The sequence below is a fragment of the Dipodomys merriami genome, unplaced genomic scaffold (genome assembly GCF_024711535.1).
Source record: "Dipodomys merriami isolate MVZ:Mamm:240054 unplaced genomic scaffold, mDipMer1.0.p SCAF_459, whole genome shotgun sequence".
Lineage (NCBI taxonomy): Eukaryota > Metazoa > Chordata > Mammalia > Rodentia > Heteromyidae > Dipodomys > Dipodomys merriami.
Genome location: NW_027206023.1, coordinates 470,122 through 488,604, shown reverse-complemented (window position 1 = coordinate 488,604; position 18,483 = coordinate 470,122). Strand labels below are relative to the sequence as shown.

The following is an 18,483-nucleotide window of genomic DNA, read 5'->3' as shown; positions in this document are numbered from 1 at the left end:
ATAATAGCAAAAGGCCCAGAATAGTGTTTTATACTTATAATCCTAGACACTCCAGAGAAGGAGATAGGAGGATTAAGGTTTAAGAGCAGACCAAACAAAAAGTTAGTGTTTCAGAGATAGCAAGCATGGTAGTGTATGCCTGTAATCTCAGGTACTTGAGAGGCAGAGGTAAGAAATTCATGGTCTGAGGCTTGCCTAGACAAATTGGGAAACCCTATCTAAAAAACAAAAGCAAAAGGATTAGGGACATCTTTTGTTCCCTAGGGCCACCACATAAATAGGAAACAAAACCCTAAAAAACTGTTCTGACAGAAATATTTTTGGATAGATTAAATCTCTGGAAGAGTTTTAGTAGGAAGTGATTACTAAAGATTTTAAAGGATAGTCAGTAAAAGGGAAAATAGATAATGAACCTCCTCACAATGAAAAACTTGCTCAGGGAAAGACTCTAGGAAGAAAGGAAAAAGATAAACTATAAACTAGCGTGAAATATTTGCAAGCCATATAGTAGAGGAATTAAATCTCCAATAAACAGTGTTCTCAAGTCTCTGTAGTACATAATGATAAAAACCAAAACACAATGATTGGATAATGACCAAAAGATACAAATAAATGTTTCACTGAAGAATATATATTCAGCAAATAAGCACATAAAAGGATGCCTTTGTCCCAGCCGTTAGAGGAATGCAATTTAAAAGGCTCAGTGAGGTACCACTACATACCTATTTGAATGGTTCAATCAAAATAGTGACAACACAAGGTTGATCAGAATTCAGGGGAACTTGATTATTCATACATTGCCACTAGGAAAATGAAGTGATAGTTTACTTGGGAAAAGAATAGAAAAATACCTTGTTTTGAGACAGTACTGTGGATTGAACTCAGTGCCATGGCACTATCCCTGAGCATTTTGCTCAAGTCTAGTGCTCTACCACTTGACCCACAGTGCCAGTTTCTGTTCATATGTTACTGAGGAATCAAACCCAGGGCTCCATGCATGCTAGGCAAGCTTTCTACTGCTAAGGCACATGCCCAGCCTAACAGTAACATTTAAAACTAAACTGAGTAGCCCAAGAGAAAGCTTTGGTTCCCATAAACACCTATACATAAGGTTTCTGAATCATCTTATTTCTGTGATAGTCCCAAAGTACATTTATAGCATGGACTATTCAGAAACAATAAAAAAAAGTCTTAATACAATAGAAGTTGGTCTGGAGGGACTTAAATGCTGTGTAAAAAATTCTTAACAAGTGGCATGCTATGTAATTTCATCTATACTTCTTGAAGTGAAAGAGTTTCAGTTGAAATCTGTTGAAATCTGAAGATTGGTGGATTCTGCCACAATGAATTATGCTTCAGTTATGGAAGCTGTTATTAGGAGAACGTGGGGGAAGATCTGTGGGATCTTGTCTGTATTAATTTACTAATGTTCCTGCCTGTGACTCTGTGAAAGTGTCAAAAGATTTAGACAAATAATGTATACTAAAAAAGCTGACCTCAATCACTTTTTTCCCTTGGGCTTTCTGATAACGATGATCCTTGAGACTCCAGTGATAACTGAAGATGGAAACTGGGAGTCAGTGGAGAATTCTGAGTCTGTGAAGACTAATGAATCTGTTGACCAACATGCCAATCAAGAAAGTTAATGGAAGCTGTAGTGCCCAGTTGAAAAGACCAGATGTTGGGTCTTCCAGGGACCCTGAGACTTCAGAAGTTCTCCCTTTTCAGGTATTACAGACAGCCACTGACTAGAATCTCTATTTTTTTGTGGGTCATGGGGCTTAGAGCTCTGCGCTTGGGCGCTGTCCCTGTGCTTTTCAACTTAAGGTGAGCACTCTACCACTTAAACCACAGCACCACTTCCGGTTTTCTAATGGTTTATTGGAGATAAGAGTCTCATGAACTTTCCTGCCTGGGCTGGCTTTGAACTGTGATCTTCAGATCTCAGATACTCAGCCTCCTGAGTAGCTAGGAAAACAGGTGTGAGCCTCTGGTGCCCAGCTAGAATCTCTATAAAATATTGGGATTTAAAAATATTGGGGTTAACCTGGTACCCCTGGCTCACACCAGTAATCCTAGCTCCTGAGGATGCTTAGGTCCAGATGAAATGCAGATACAATTTCCAACTAAATTTCAGCAAAATGCTACACTAGAGGTATGGCTCAAGTGGTAGAGTGCCAGTCACGAGCAAGCAAACCAAACGTGTGAGGCCCTGGTACAAGGAAAAAGAAGTTGGGGTTAAGAGACTCGAGCTCAATGCTAATTTAGGATTGAACTTCTTTACTTGTTTTTACAACCATAAATAATAGTTTTCAGTTCTATAAATGCCATCAGCGGTAATTACCTTTGCTGCATGGTGCCTACATGATGAAAACATGCAAGTGTCTGTCAGTCAAGCAGTGCATTAAGCAAATATTATTTGGTTCCCCATACTTTGGCTAATAATTAGATAACTTACGTATATTATACTATTGCTCTCTAATTTTTCATACTTTCTTTCTTTTTTTTTTTTTTTTTGGGTCCGGTCGTGGGGCCTGAACTCTTGGGCCTGGGCGCTGTCCCTCAGCTCTTCAGCTCAAGGCTAGCAGTCTACCACTTGAGCCACAGTGCCACTTCCAGTTTTTTCCTTTTTGCTTATGTGGTGCTGAGGAATCGAACCCAGGGCCTCAGGCATGCAAGGCAAGAGCTCTACCACTGAGCCACCTTCCCAGCCCTTTCATACTTTCTTGTGTCTTCCCTCCCCCGCTCATTTACTGGGATAGTAGGAAACTTTCCAAAGATATATCCCAGGCCAGATGGGGATATTGGGGCACCTGGAACAAGTCCTTGCTCTCCTCAGGCTCAGCTACATTAGCCACTGTGTGTAAGATCATCAGTCACTTCATGACTGTCTGTGTTCGTTTACATTGTTACAAGGGACTTTGTTAATAAATCTCCTTCTACATTTGTTCAAGGGATTTATTGTTTGAAGACAAGTGATCATGAGATAGATGATAGACATCGCATGTAGAATTGTTAGCATTTTCTTATTAGAATGAAGTCTAGAAATTGCTATAAATGTCTGTTCTTTATTGATGTTGTATCAGAGTTTTTGTATAAAAAATGTTATACTAAGGAGATATTTCCAAGGATTAATAACCCTAATTGTTAAAAATAAACTGTCTTATAGCTATCATGATTTTAGACACATGGACTTTGATATTACATTTTTGAAATTTAGTTTGTTTAGTTTGGGTAATAAAGAGCAACACATTTTGATTTTTCTCTAGGACAAGATACTTCAAATATCATTGAAAAGGCAGAGACTTCCCTTGGGATCCCTAGTCCCAGTGAGATTTCAGCCGAAGTCAAACATGCTGGAGGTCTATATATGGAAACATTAAGTCCTAGGATACTTTGGATTCAGTAGCTAGCTTGTGCAATTTTGATACTAAGGACATGGGGACATTCTACTGGTGTGGTGTGTTGTCTTGTGAATCCAGCTGCCAGTTAGAGATCTGTGTCTTGGAACTGCTCATATCCCTCTACTCTGCCTCTGAAGTAATTTCAAGGACTTCTATATATTAAAATTATATTGTCATATATGTTGAATATAAGAATTGCTTAGCACTTTGTTTGGCAACCAGGGCTAGGTGAATTTAAATCTGTCAGGACCAAAAAGTATTTTTGTTCATTTAGGGCTATTTTTTTGCCTTTTGTTCTTTGTTTGTTTGATTGTTTTTCTGCCTTTTGTTTTTTGATAACTGGGCATTGAACCCACGTTGTTGCACTAGCTAGACAAGGTTTTGCCATTGAGCTGAGGTACATTCTAGCCTTTTTTCTATTTTCTTTTTTGCATTTTCTTGATCTACTGAGGGGCATCTGAGTTGGTTCCATATCTTAGCTATGGTAAATAATGCTGCAGTAAACATAGTTGTGCTGATAGCTTTAGGATGGTCTTGTTTGTGATCATTTGGGTATATGTCCAAAAATAGGATTGCTGGGTAATAGGGGAGCTCTATGTAGTCTTTTGAGGAACCTCTATACTACTTTCCAAAGTGGTTGAACAAGTTTACACTCCCACTAACAATGCAGTAGGGTTCTGTACATATCCCCTCCAGCATCTGTTGTTATTAGAGTTCTTGATTCTAGCCATTCTAACTGGGGTGAGGTGGTATCTCAATGTTGTTTTGATTTGCCATTTTTTTATGGCTAGGGTGGTTGAGCATTTCTTGATGTGTCTATTGGCCATTCTTATTTCCTCTTCAGAGAAGTTTCTCTTTAAGTCTTTAACCCACTTATTTATTGGGTAGTTGTTTCTTTGAGGATTTATTTTTGGAGGATTTGATTTTTTGAGTTCCAGGTATATTTTAGATATGAGACCCTTGTCTGTTGTATGGCTAGTGAAGTACTTCTCCCCATCCATGGGCTTTCTATTGATCTTGCTAACTATGTCCTTTGCCATGCAAGAAGCTCTGCAATTTCATGCAATCCCATTTGTCCAATCTTTCTTTGATTTGTTGTGTTTCTGGGTCTCTTTTAAGAAAAATTTGGCCTGTGCCAAGGTTTAGTCTTGAAAGTTTGTATTGATCAAAAGGAAACCTGCACTTCTAATCCATATGGAAAAGTTTTGAAGACCAGTTTGTTTTCTTCATCTCTCATAGCCCTTATTGTTTCTCATTTAATACTCTGTGCTCATCTCTATCATTTTTCTCTGGAAGGAGATTTATTCTACCTGTCTTTCTACATCTTCAGAGTTATATTGCGTCTTGGCATACATACCTATCAGATACTAATAGGTTCCACTATCACTACTTGTGAATACCTAAGAGAGAACTGGATTGACCTACTTTCGGGTCCATAGTGCATGGGTCAGTAGAATGGAGAGATAACTTCATGGGACATGGCAAATTACTCCATATATGAGGCACTGTTCTTAATGATGCTTGCATAAGTGAGGCTACTTTGTCTGTGACTAACACACTATGTGTTTAAAAATGAATTTATTTTTCTCCCTGAAGAACTCTACAAATAGAGTATTGCATGTTATTTTGGCGAATGTAGGGGCCTGGTATCTTCACTTTTATTTGTTGGGTTCTTTATGATTTTGTAATTGTTGTCAGATCATGCTGTGAGTGCAGGTATGGTATTCTCAAACAGATAAGCTCAAATTCAGGAGTTATAGAGACAGGAAGTTTCATTTCTCCTCATGCTCCCAGCAGCTAGAATGGTTTAATGTCTAACTCTGATGCTTTGAGATGTTGGAAGATTAAAGTGTTGGCATTTTCAGAAATTTTTATCAGGAATTGCTTTTAGTGGGCAAGGAAAACAGGAGTTAGAAGTATGTTTGGATAGTAAACAGCAGTGATTTCATAAGACTTGAAGAATATTTGTCATTCAGAGCCATGTTTTAGAAGGGGAATAAAAATCATGGAGAACCCTGGGAAGAGTGGCTAGTATTAATGTCTTAAAAAGTTAGAGAGTTAATGGATCATGAATATGAAAATCTAAGGAAAGGAGATAGGGAGAATACACCTTTTTTTATACCTTTGAAGACTAGCATGGAGAACAGAATTTAGGTTGTGTTTACTTGTGTCTCATGAGTAGAGAACTCCCACTACTCAGTGGAAGTTTTATGGACTTAGATTTTAGTTGAATATTAAGTGTACCAGAATAGAATGGGTGGCTTTTTCATCCTAACGTCTTTCCCATCTAAAATTTCTAAGCATTAATTTCACTGTGAAGGAAAGTATACCGGAGATGGGTTTTTTTTTAGAAGTTTGAGATAAAAGATACCAATGAAATCACTTGGTATCTTTTTTGCAATTTTGTTATGTTCCTTTAAGGATGTTGTCTTCTGCTGTGTGTGTGTGTGTGTGTGTGTGTGTGTGTGTGTGTGTGTGTGTGTGTGTGTGTGTGTGTGTGTGTGTGTGTGTGTGTGATGTTCTTGGAGCTTGAAGTCAGGGCCTGGGTGCTGTTCCTGACCTTTTTGCTCAAGGCTGAGTAACTAGGATTATGGTTGTGAGCTAGGATTATGGTTGTGAGCTACCGGTGCCCAGCCTCTTTCTTTTTTAATGTGTATGTTCTGGCACTGGAGCTTGAATTCCGTCTTCACAGTCTACCTTGTCTCCCTCCTCCACAGCTGGCACTTGAACCCTGCCTCTCGTTTTTGCCAGATAAATAAATGGAGATGAAAGTCTCACAGACTCTTCTGCCCTGGTGGCTTTCCATTGTGATCTTTAGATCTCAGCCCAGAGTAGCTAGGACCATAGGCATGAGTCACCAGTGACCCTGTCCTGCTTTCCCAATTCAGATTCATACTTAAAAACTTTTTAACTGTTACTAAAATATACGGGTTACAGTTATATAAGTTGGGTAAAGAGTTCATTTCTTTTTTATCAGTCATGGACATGAACTCTGGGCGTGGGCGCTGCCTCTCACCTCTAGAGCTCAAGGCTAGTTAGTGCTCTACTACTTGAGCCACAATGCCACTTCTAGTTTTCTGATGGTTTATTGGAGATAAGAGTCTCACAGACTGGCATTGAAGCACAATCCTCGGATCTCAGCTTCCTGAGTAGCTAGGATTACAGGTGTGAGCCACTGGTGCCCTGCTAAGAGTACATTTCTTATTGGACAGTGTCACCATTTCCTTCTCTGTTAGGCTTGTTTAGAGGGAGTCTAGTGTGGCCTTCAATCTTTTTTTTTAATTTTTATTTTTTTATTGTGATTGATTACATAATTTCCCCAATTTCACAGTATTGTGGGATAGTGATGCTGTTAAAGTCACAAACACATTCTAACTTTCCTGGAACAAATCGTCTATTACGGTATAATATTTATGAGTTCTATGAGCTTTGTGATACAGTCATTTCTTCCGCATTGGGTGGTATGTACATTTCTTTTGTTTTGCATAGTATCAGCTGTTCCCTCTTTCCCATTTGTTCCCACCCTCCCATAATTGCCATTAAGTTGCTTAGTTCATTTTGGTCAATGTCCTGTGCAGCTGATGGGTCCCACTGTTGTATGTTTTTCCCTGATTCCCTTTAGTTCTGTGTCCTCTTCCTGGTTCTCCTCTGGTGTACACATATATACCATACATGTGATCAGCAGCATGGAGTTATTTAGTAGTGGTTTGATCAGATGAGTGGAAGTTCTTTGTTTCTTTTTTTTTTTTTTATTTAATTTTATTTTATTTGAGAACATACTGTACAGAGGGGCTACAATTACATGGGCAGGATAATGCATACATTTCTTACCAAGCATTGCAGCCTCCTCCTTTGTTTACCCTTCACCTCCCTTCCCAGCCTCCCCCCTCCCCCCCAATCATACCCCCCGCCCCCCCCGCACACCGACATTGTAAAGTTGGTTTTGACATGACATTTTGTACATCTCATTGTTGCAACAGGTCCACCTGAATCCTTAAACGAATTGTTTATCCCCATCTCCTCCACATGTTATACTGACATCAAATATAGTGAAAGCGGGGGTTACACTGTGGGGGAGGGACATACAAAGAAATAATCTTATAAATGCACTAGAAACACATGCATGAAAGAAACGAAAACATTAAAATACATATTTAAGGGTTCATTTTCCTAACATTACATTATCTGACCTTTTCCGCTTGACTCATACCTATACTAGATATTGCAAATAAGGGAAACCATGGGACCTATGCTTCTTTGGGCCTGGCTTACTTCACTTAATATAATTTTTTCCAAACCTTTCCATTTCCTAACAAATGGGGAAATGCCATTCTTTCTGATGGAGGCATAGAATTCCTTTGTGTATATATAGCACATTTTCTCGATCATTCATCTACTGAGGAGCATCTGGGTTGGTTCCATATCTTAGCTATGGTAAATAATGCTGCAATAAACATAGTTGTGCTGGTAGCTTTAGTGTGGTCTTGTTTGTATACATTTGGGTAAATGCCCAAAAGTGCGATTGCTGGATCATAGGGGAGATCTATGTGAAGTCTTTTGAGGAACCTCCATACTGCTTTCCAAAGTGGTTGAACAAGTTTACATTCCCACCAACAATGAAGTAAGGTTCCTTTCTGTCCACATCCCCTCCAGCATCTGTTGTTGTTAGAGTTCTTGATTTTTGCTTTTCTAACAGGTGTGAGGTGATATCTCAATGTTGTTTTGATTTGCATTTCTTTGATGGCTAGGGATGTTGAACATTTCTTCATGTGTCTATTGGCCATCCTTCTTTCTTCTTCAGAGAAGCTTCTCTTTAAGTCTTTCACCCACTTATTTATTGGGCAGTTGTTTCTTTGAGGATTTGTTGTTGGGTGGTTTAATTTTTTGAGTTCCAAGTATATTTTAGATATGAGACCCTTGTCTGTTGTATGGCTAGTAAAGATCTTCTCCCAATCGGTGGGCTTTCTATTGATCTTGCTAGCTATGTCATTTGCCCTGCAGAAGCTCTGCAACCTTATGCAATCCCATTTGTCCAACCTTTCTTTGATTTGTTGTGCTTCCGGGTCTCTATTCAGAAAATTTCGACCTGAGCCAAGGAGACCTAGGGTTTCTCCTATTCCATCCTGTAATGTTTTCAGAGTGTCTGCTTTGAGTTCAAGGTCTTTGATCCATTTGGAGTTGATTCTGGTGCAGGATCTAGCTTTAGTTTTCTATATGTAGTTAACCAATTTTGCCAGCACCATTTACTGAAGAGGCTGTCTTTCTTCCATTCTATTGTTTTACCTTCCTTATCGAAGATTAGATGGCTATAGGTCTGTAGGTTCATTTCTGGGTTTTCAATTCTATTCCATTGGTCCTGAGGTCTGTTCTTATGCCAATACCAAGCTGTTTTGATTACTATGGCTTTATAGTAGAGTTTGAAATTTGGTATTGATATTCCTCCAGCAGTGTTCTTTCCGTTGAGGAGCGTTTTTGCTATTCGGGGTCTTTTATTGTTCCATATGAATTTTTGGATTGCCTCTTCTATTTCCTTGAAGAATGAGGGTGGAATTTTGATAGGTATCGCGTTGAATTTGTAGATAGCCTTGGGAAGTATTGCCATTTTCACGATGTTAATCTTGCCAATCCAGGAGCATGGGAGGTTTTGCCATTTTTTAAGTTCTGTGTTGATTTCCTTTTTCAAGATTTTAAAGTTTTCATCATCGAGGTCTTTCACTTCTTTGGTTAAGTTAATTCCTAGGTATTTTATTTTTTGTGGGGCTATTACAAATGGAGTTGCTTTCCTAATTTCAGCCACACTTTTCTCATTGTTGGCATATAGAAAAGCCATTGATTTTTGGGGGTTAATTTTATAACCTGCTACTTTGCCAAAGTTTTGAATCAGCTTGAGTAATTTGGGAGTGGAGTCTATGGGATTCTTTAAATACAAGATCATGTCATCTGCAAAGAGGGAGAGTTTTATTTCTTCTTTCCCTATTTGGATCCCCTTTATGTCTGCATCTTGTCTTATTGCTGTAGCTAGGCATTCTAATACTAGATTGAAGAGAAGTGGAGAGAGTGGGCATCCTTGTCTTGTTCCTGAGTTAAGAGGAAATGGCTTTAGTTTTTCACAATTGAGTATAATGCTGGCTGTCGGTTTGTCATATACAGCCTTTATTGTATTGAGGAATGATCCATGGATTCCTAATTTTTCCAGAACCTTCATCATAAAGGGGTGTTGGATCTTGTCAAATGCTTTTTCTGCATCTATTGAGATAACCATGTGGTTCTTATTCTTGCTCCTGTTGATGTGATGAATAATATTAATTGATTTGCGTATATTGAACCAGCTTTGCATTCCTGAAATGAATCCTGTTTGATCATGGTTTATGATTTTTTTGGATGAATTGTTGAAGTCGATTGGCCAAAATTTTGTTGAGAAGTTTTGCATCAATGTTCATCAAAGAAATGGGTCTATAGTTCTCTTTCTTTGATGAGTCCCTGCCTGGTTTTGGGATGAGGGTTATGATGGCTTCATAGAATGTGTTCGGTAGTGAGCTTTCTCTTTCAATTTCATTGAAGAGTTGGAGGAGTATTGGTGTGAGCTCTGCTTTGAAGGCCTTGTAAAATTCCGCTGTAAAACCATCTGGTCCTGGACTTTTCTTAGCTGGGAGGTCTCTTATTGCTGTTTCTATTTCAATGCTTGATATGGGCCTGTTAAGCTGGTTTAACTCATCTTGGTTTAGTTTTGGCATGTCAATATTTGCTAGGAAAAGGTCTATTTCTGTCAAGTTCTCAAACTTACTAGCATAAAGTTTTGAGAAGTATTCCCTTATAATGTTCTGAATCTTGGTTGTTTCCGTGGTGATGTTTCCATTCTCATCTCTGAGTTTATTAATTTGGGTGTGTTCTCTCCTTTTTCTGATAAGGTTTGCTAAGGGTCTGTCAATTTTGTTAAGTTTTTCAAAGAACCAACTCTTTGTTTTGTTGATTCTTTCTATAGTTTTTTTGGATTCTAATTCATTTAATTCTGATTTAATTTTGATTATTTCTTTCCGTCTAGTGGATTGGGGTTTATCTTGCTGCTCTTTTTCAAGGAGGTTTAGATGTGTCATTAAATTGTTAGTTTCAGATCTCTCCAATTTGTTGATGTAGGAGCTCAGAGCTATAAACTTGCCTCTGAGTACTGCCTTTGCTGTGTCCCAGAGGAGCTGGTAATTTGTGTGTTCATTTTTGTTGAATAGCATGAACATTTGAATTTCCTTTCTAATCTCTTCCATGACCCACTCATGATTCAGCAGTGTGTTGTTCAGCCTCCATGTGATACCGGACTTTCTTTGGTGGCTTTTGGTGTTGAGTTCTAATTTTATTCCCTTGTGGTCAGAGAGAATGCAAGGTATAACTTCAATGTTTCTGAATTTAGACAAGTTTGCTTTGTGGCCTAAAATGTGGTCTATTTTAGAAAACGTTCCATGTGCTGCTGAGAAGAATGTGTATTCTGATGCTGCTGGGTGAAATGTTCGGTAAATGTCTGTTAAGTCTAGTTGATCTATGCAGCTGTTTAGATCTGCGGTTTCTCTGTTGAGTTTTTGCCGAGTTGATCTATCTAGTGGGGAGAGTGGTGTGTTAAAATCCCCAACAATTAATGTCTTTGGATCTATATGGGATTTGAGGGAAAGTAGTGTTTCTTTGATAAATTTGGGTGCTCCATTGTTTGGCAAATAGATATTTAGAATTGTAATATCCTCCTGAAGGAGAGATCCTTTAATTAGTATGTAGCGACCTTCTTTATCTCTTCTCACAAATTTTAATTTGAAGTCTATTTTATCTGATATTAGGATTGCAACTCCCGCCTGTTTATGAGGGCCGTTTGCTTGGTAGATTTTGTTCCAGCCTTTAACATTGAAAATGTGTTTGTTTTTACGGGCAAGATGTGACTCCTGCAGGCAGCAGATAGAAGGGTCTTGTTTTTTAATCCAACTAGACAGTCTATGTGGCTTAATTGGAGAGTTCAGTCCGTTAACGTTAAGAGATAGGACTGAGAGGTATTTGGGAGTTCCTGCCATGTTATCCACCTTCTTGGGGGCTGCAAAAACTGGGTTCTTCCTAAGGTTCTTGGATTCTCAGTTTGGGTGCAGTTTCTTGGCCTTTGTTGAGGTCTTGTTGGTTTTCTATGTGTAGGACATCTTTAAGAATCTTTTGTAGGGTTGGTTTGGTGGAGATGTATTGTTTCAATTTTTCATTGCTCTGGAAGGTTTTTATTTGGCCTTCAGTTATGAAGGAGAGTTTAGCTGGGTATAGTATTCTTGGTTGATAGTTGTTTGTTTTTAGGGCATGGCATACGTCATTCCAGGCTCTTCTTGCTTTGATTGTCTCTGCTGAGAAATCTGAGGTAATTCTAATTGGTTTCCCTTTATAGGTGATTACCCTTTTCTCCTTGACAACTTTAAGGATCTTTTCCTTGGTCTGGGTTGATCCTGTGTGGATTATAATGTGACGGTGGGATGTCCTATTCTGGTCTGGTCTATTTGGGGATCTAAAAGCTTCTTGTATCTGAATAGGCCTATCTTTTTGTATATTTGGGAAGTTCTCTGCTAGGATCCTGATAAACAAATTTCCTAGACCATTAACTTCTGTTTCTAGGTGCTCCTCTACACCCATTATCCTTAGATTGGGCCTTCTGATGGTGTCTTCCAGGTGTTGGATAGACCTATCATATTTCTTGGACTTGTCTTGGATGGTTGTATGTTCTTTCTCTATAATATCTAGGCTGTCTTCAATCCCTGAGATTCGATCTTCTGCATGGTCTAACCTGCTGTCAAGACTCTCTACTTTGTTTTTTTATCTCTTTTCCTTCTAATTGGTCAGCTTTGATGGCTTCAAGTTCTTTGTTGAAGCTCTGTTTTAGGTCTTGTATGAATTTCTTTACTTCCTTAATTTGGTGTTCAGTGTTTGTTCTCAAATCACTTAGTTGATTGGTTATGGTTTCTATGGACTCCCATTCCTTCTGTTGGGTTTCATTCAGCATTCCCTTTGTGGTCTCCCTGACTTCCTTCAGCTCTTTGTTAATGGATTCCATGAATGCCTTTAGTGATCTTTGTGTATTCTCTACCTGGTCTCTCAATTCCTGAATTACTCTTTGATTAGCTTCCTCCCATCTGTGGGATTCCTGCAGTTCTCTTTCCTCCCATTCGTGGGATTCCTGCAGTTCTCTTTGAGTGTTCTCTGCCTGCTCACGCCATTCTTCCCTTTCTCTTTGAGTATTCTCAAGTTGTTCACACAAATCCTGTATCAGTTTTTGAGTAGCATCCTCATGCTTATGATATTCCTGTATAAACTTCTGGGATGCCTCCTCTCTCTCCCTATCACGCTCATACAGAGTCCTTTGTACATTGTCAAACTTCTCATTTATCATGTTTGCTATTAGTGTTTGTAGAGCTATTTGGGAACTCTCCTCTGGATTATTCTTTATCTGTTCTAATCCCTGATTATCAAGATTGGGAATTGAGATACCCGAATTTGCCATTTTTCTTGTGTTTTTCTGGCTTACTCGGCCCATTTGAGATGAAGATTGCACCAGTTTTGTGCTAGAACACTATCTTAAGGCAACCATCAACCAAAGTTTGCCTTTGTACAGTCAATAGTCTACAGATACAATCTAGTTCAACAGATACATTTATTCAACATCAAACAACTATATGTTAAAGGACTTCGAACCGCAGAAAAGAATTTGGAAAACCAGAAATTATTAGGATTAGGGAGAGATGTGGGTAAAAAATAGGAATAGATTGGTGTGGGGAGGCACAGGGAGAGTTAACTATGTCCTAATCACAATGCAGGAAATGGGTTGGGTAGGATGCAAGTAGAGAGAGAGAGAAAAAGAAGAGACGGAAAGGGGAATGAAGAGAGACCAGAAAAAAATAGAAACATAAAAATTAATGTTATTATAGAGGTTAAAAGACCGTCTATTTAGAGAGGAATGTGAATATGTTCAGAGAAGGGGAGGGACATAGAGGAGATGTGAAAAACTTTAAGGATGGGAAAGGGAGAAGAAAAGATCAAAAGTTCAGTAGAGCTAGACAAAAAACAAAAAGATAATTAAGAAAGAAAGAAAAAGAGAAAGAAGACAAGAAAAGAAAGGAAAATGCTCATTCACATATTCCTAAAATAAAAATTATAAGATGAGAAAAAAAAAGTTACTGGAAAACAATTATTTTTTCAGAAGAGGCAAAAATTAAAGATTAATAAAAGTTTTAGAAGGGAAAAAATTTATATATATATATAGTAACAAAAAACAAAAAACAAGCAAAAAAAAGAAAAGAAGAAGAAGAAAAAAAAAGAAAAAAAAAAGAAAAAAAGAAAAAAAAAGAAAAAAAGAAAAAAAAGTCTTTTGATTTTTTTTTTTGGGGGGGGAGGAGTGGGAAGAATCCTGTATCTCCCTTTTGTCTGTAACCAGTCTCTTGTTGGAGTCTCTGGTCAGCTTGAGGTCCTGTGGCTTGATTGGTTTCTTAAGTCGGTTGGTTGGAAGAGGCAGAAAAATGCTCTGCTTTACCCAAGATTTTGAGATCCCCCTCCCAGGTTAGTTTTCTGGGAGGGTGATCTGCTTTGAGAATCACAAAAGAGGGGGATGTGGTGATGAGGCTAGGTTCTGGGTAGAGTTGAGGCCTTTCAACACACAGTAGCTTTTCCCTGGGGCTATTTTGTGATAAAGCTCACAGCGCCCAGCCTGGAGCCATTCTCAGGGTTTCTGTTTTTCAATTGATTATGGTGGCTGCTAGAGGGAGGGGCAGCCTCTGGCTCTGGTTACCCAGTGAGTCAAGGCACTCCAATGGCTGGCGCCTGAGCTGGGTGACTTTTCCCTCGATGGAGCTGAGTCTGGCAGGTCACTTCGCCGTTAAGTTCTTGTGACCTGCTAAATGACTCGTTTTATTCCAAGGCCTGAGCTGGAGCTAGCAGCTCCTCCGAGCTTTGTCGGTATCCAAGATGGAGATCACCGGTGCTGGGGGAGGAGGGGTGGCCTTCCCTCCTCTGCTCCCTGAGAAGGAGTGAGGACGTCGGGCTTGTACTCATGCCGAGTCTTGGATCCTGGGTCGTCTCTGGTCTGCAAACAGCAGGATGAAGATGTCCGCTCCTTGTCAGTTCTTGTTGGTGTTGAGTAGAATCCACTCGTCCGCTGCGTCTGGCTCCTTCGTCCCGGACTCTCTGTGTCTCAGGTATGACCCCGCGGCGGTGGTCGCCACCGCGACCCTGCCGCCGCAGCTGCAGCTGATGTGTTTCCTTGGCTTCCCCTCTCTTGTCTAACTCTCTGTCCTGTGATGGCACACTTGGTGTGATTCTCTGGCTTATTCCTGTTCACTGGAACTCTAAAACTGCTTTCTATGCGAGAGCTTGTTCAGATTCCAGCTTCTCCTCCGCCATCTTCCCAGAAACTCTCCAGTTCTTTGTTTCTTAAGTCTTGTTAATTTTGTTGTATCACCTAACATTTTGGATTTAACATCCACTTATCAGGGAGACCATACACCATTTGTCTCTTTGCTTTTGGCTTACCTCGCTCAACATGATTTCTTCTAGCTCCATCCATTTCCCTGCAAATGTCATTATTTTGTCATTTCTAATGGCTACATAATATGCCATTGTGTATAGATACCACAATTTTTGGATCCATTCATCTGTGGTGGGGCATCTGGTTTGTTTCCATATCCTAGCTATTGTGAACAGTGCTGCAATAAACTGGAGGTGCATGTGTCCTTGTATACTGGTTCCTGTTGTTCAGGATAGATGCCTAGAAGTGGTATGACTGGGTCATAAGGGAGGTCAATATTTAGCTTTTTGAGGACCCTCCAGACTGCTTTCCAAAGTGGTTGTATAAGTGTACATTCCCACCAGCAGTGTAATAGGGTTCCTCTTTCTCCACGTCCCCTCCAGCATTTGTCATTGGCTGATTTGTGGATGTGGGACATTCTGACTGGGGTAAGGTGGTATCTCAAGGTTGTCTTTATTTGCATTTCCTTCACCACCAGGGATGGTGAACATTCCCTCATGTGTTTCTTTGCCATTTTTTATCTCTTCATCTGAGAAGTCTCTCTTTAATTCCCTTGCCCATTTAGGTTTGGGAGGGATTAGTTTCTTTTTTTTTTTAAATTTATTTTATTGTGAAAATACTGTACAGAGGGGTTAAAATTACATGGGCAAGATAATGAGTACATTTCTTATCAAGCATTGTAGCCTCCTCCTTTGTTTCCCCTACCCATCCCTTCCCATCCTCCCCCTGGCCCCATCACCTAATCCTCCCCGCCCCCCCAAAGTTGTAAAGTTCTTTTTTGACATAACAATTTGTACTTCTCATTGTTGCAACGGGTCCTCCTGTATCCTCATTTAAACGACTTGTTTTTCCCCTTCCCCTGGGATTATTTTCTTGAGTTCCCTGTATATACTGGATATTAACCCCTTGTTTGATATATTGCTGGTAAATATTTTTCCCAGTTAGTTGGTTGTCTTTTTAGCTTGGTTGCGATAGCTTTAGCTGTGCAGAAGCTTTTTATTTTAAGGTAGTCCCATTTGTCGAGTCACTCTCCTAATTTGTTGTGACTCTGGGACTCTGTTCAGGAAGTTTCTTCTTGTGCCTATAAGTTCAAGTGTCTCTCCTATTCTGTCCTGCAGTAGTTTCAGAGATTCAGGTTTAATGTTAAGATCTTTAATTCATTTTGAGTTGATGTTGGTGCATGGTGATAGGCTGGGGTCCACTTTTACTTTTCTGCATGTGGCCGCCCACTTTTCCCAACACCAGTGGTTGAAGAGGCTTTGTTTCTTCCATTGTATGTCTTTTAGCCTTCAATCTTAAGGACTAGTTTATCTTTACTGCTGCGCCCTGATTCCTCTGAATTCACTCTTTTTTTTTTTGGGTCCGGTTGTGGGGCCTGAACTCTGGGCCTGAGCGCTGTCCCTCAGCTCTTCAGCTCAAGGCTAGCGCTCTACCACTTGAGCCACAGCTCCACTTCCGGCTTTTTTCTTTTTGCTTATGTGGTGCTGAGGAATCGAACCCAGGGCCTTGAGCATGCAAGGCAAGCGCTCTACCACTGAGCCACCTTCCCAGCCCATGAATTCACTCTTATTCCTCAGGTTTTCAGTGAAATCTGTTCACTTTGGTTGTTTAAAAACCAGATGTTTCAGCATAGCTTGAGCTATGGGGATTGTGTTGCTTACTACTTATGCTAGTTCTTCTCCCAACTGTGTGACGTTACCTAGTGTTTGAACAGTGTATTACTCAGATAAAGACAAATCAGCACATCTGTAGATTCTTGGAAAATTTTACTTATATAGCTGTATCCTCTGAAGTTTTTTGACTTTAAAGTGGTAGCTGCTTCAGCCTTACCTGATGCCAGACTTTATCCCTGACTTACATTGCCTGTGAGTGTTCTGTTGTCTGTAGGTTCTCCTCTGTGTGTTGGGGTTTGGAACTTTTCTCTAGGCAGAAAGCCCAGCTGTGGGGTTGACTTTGTTTCTCTTTTCTCCTGGACCAAAGTGGTTTTTTTTTTTTTTTTGTCTTTTTGTGTAGTATCTAAAAATAGTTCTTTCTTCTATTTTGTCTGGTTTTCTAGTTGCTGTATAGGAAGGCAAGTGTAGAACTTGAAAGCAAAAGTTCTCTCCATAATAGAGTGTTTGATATAATATAGTTAAATTACTTGGTGTACTAGTTGATCTAGTATAAGATTTTTAAAGGTAAACAGAACTAATTATTCTTGAAACATACTCATCTTTGTATTGTATATTGATTCCCATACTAAGAATCAGCATAGTCTTTTAGGACAAAGTTGAGCTATAATTTTCATACAGTAAAACTTTTTTTCTGCAATATGCCTTTGTGTTGAGAAATAATGGTTATGTTAATACTGTATAATCACAGTATATTGTGATGCACAGATACAGAATATTTTCTGTATTTGTATGGCTCACTGAGATATAAGAATATTTTCATTATCTGAGGGAGTTCCTTCATGCCAGTTTGTAGCCACACCTTTCTGTCTGTTCACAGCATTTGCCAACCAGTGATCTGTTTCTGACTATAGTTTCCCCTTGTTTAGAAAAATGTTTACTATGTGCAGATCAATATTTTTTTTTTCTTTTGCCAGTCCTGGGGCTTGAACTCAGGATTTGAGTGTTGTCCCTGACCCTTTCTGTACTTAAGGCTAGCACTCTACCACTTGAGCCACAGAACTATTTCCTAAATTTTTTGAGAAGTCATTTGAAAATAAGAATCTCATGGACTTTCCTGTCTGGGTGGCTTCGAATATGATCTTCAGCTCTCAGTATTCAGAGTAGCTGAGAAGCTAAGATTGCAGGCACGAGTCAGCAGACCACCATTGCCTGGCTATTGGAACCTTTCTTTCTTTCTTTTGGCAATATGAAGTACCACTTGAGCCACATCCTTAGTCCTTTCTTCTGCATGCCTCTATCTATCTACCTATTTACCTGTCTATCTGTCTGTCTATCTATCTATCTATCTATCTATCTATCTATCTATCTATCTATCTATCTATCTATCTATCTATCTATCTATCTATCTGTCTGTCTGTCTGTCTGTCTGTCTGTCTGTCTGTCTGTCTGTCTGTCTGTCTGTCTGTCTGTCTATCTATCTATCTATCTATCTACAGGGAGTAATTATTATTTTGCTCTATATTCTCAGAGATGTCAGTTCAAAATGGCAGGGAGGGCATGGCAAAGCAGAATCAATCATACGATGGCAACTAGAAAGCAGAAATAGCTAGTTTGTTTTTGGTTCTGATCATCGGTTTTGCTTGTGCTGGCTTTGGACTACAATTCTGCCTCTACTTTGTAAGCAGCTGTGATTATAGGCATACACTGTGTCTTTGGATTCTCTTTTTATTCTTTTCACTCTGTAGCCCGAGCATCCTTGAATGGATATGAATGTAGCTTAGGCTCGCCTCAGACTCACAATACTCATACCTTAGTCTCTAGAGTATTGGCATTATAGGCATGCACTACACTACAATATTTGGTTATACTTTAGCTTTATGCTTTATATTTTTTCTTAATTTTCATACTGAAAATTAAAACAGTGAATTTTCATAATGTGAACTTG

The 18,483-nt window shown here is 39.3% G+C and overlaps 1 long non-coding RNA gene across 5 annotated transcripts in view; it reads left to right on the top strand.

Moving 5' to 3' along the window:
• Window positions 1-1,537: 1,537 nt before the first annotated feature.
• Window positions 1,538-18,483, top strand: part of LOC138808601 (uncharacterized) — a 49,873-nt gene continuing 32,927 nt past the window's right edge. For all 5 annotated transcript variants that reach the window (XR_011366514.1, XR_011366515.1, XR_011366513.1 and 2 more), the window contains exon 1: window positions 1,538-1,728. This is a non-coding gene — a long non-coding RNA (uncharacterized lncRNA). The remainder of the gene's footprint in view (window positions 1,729-18,483) is intronic.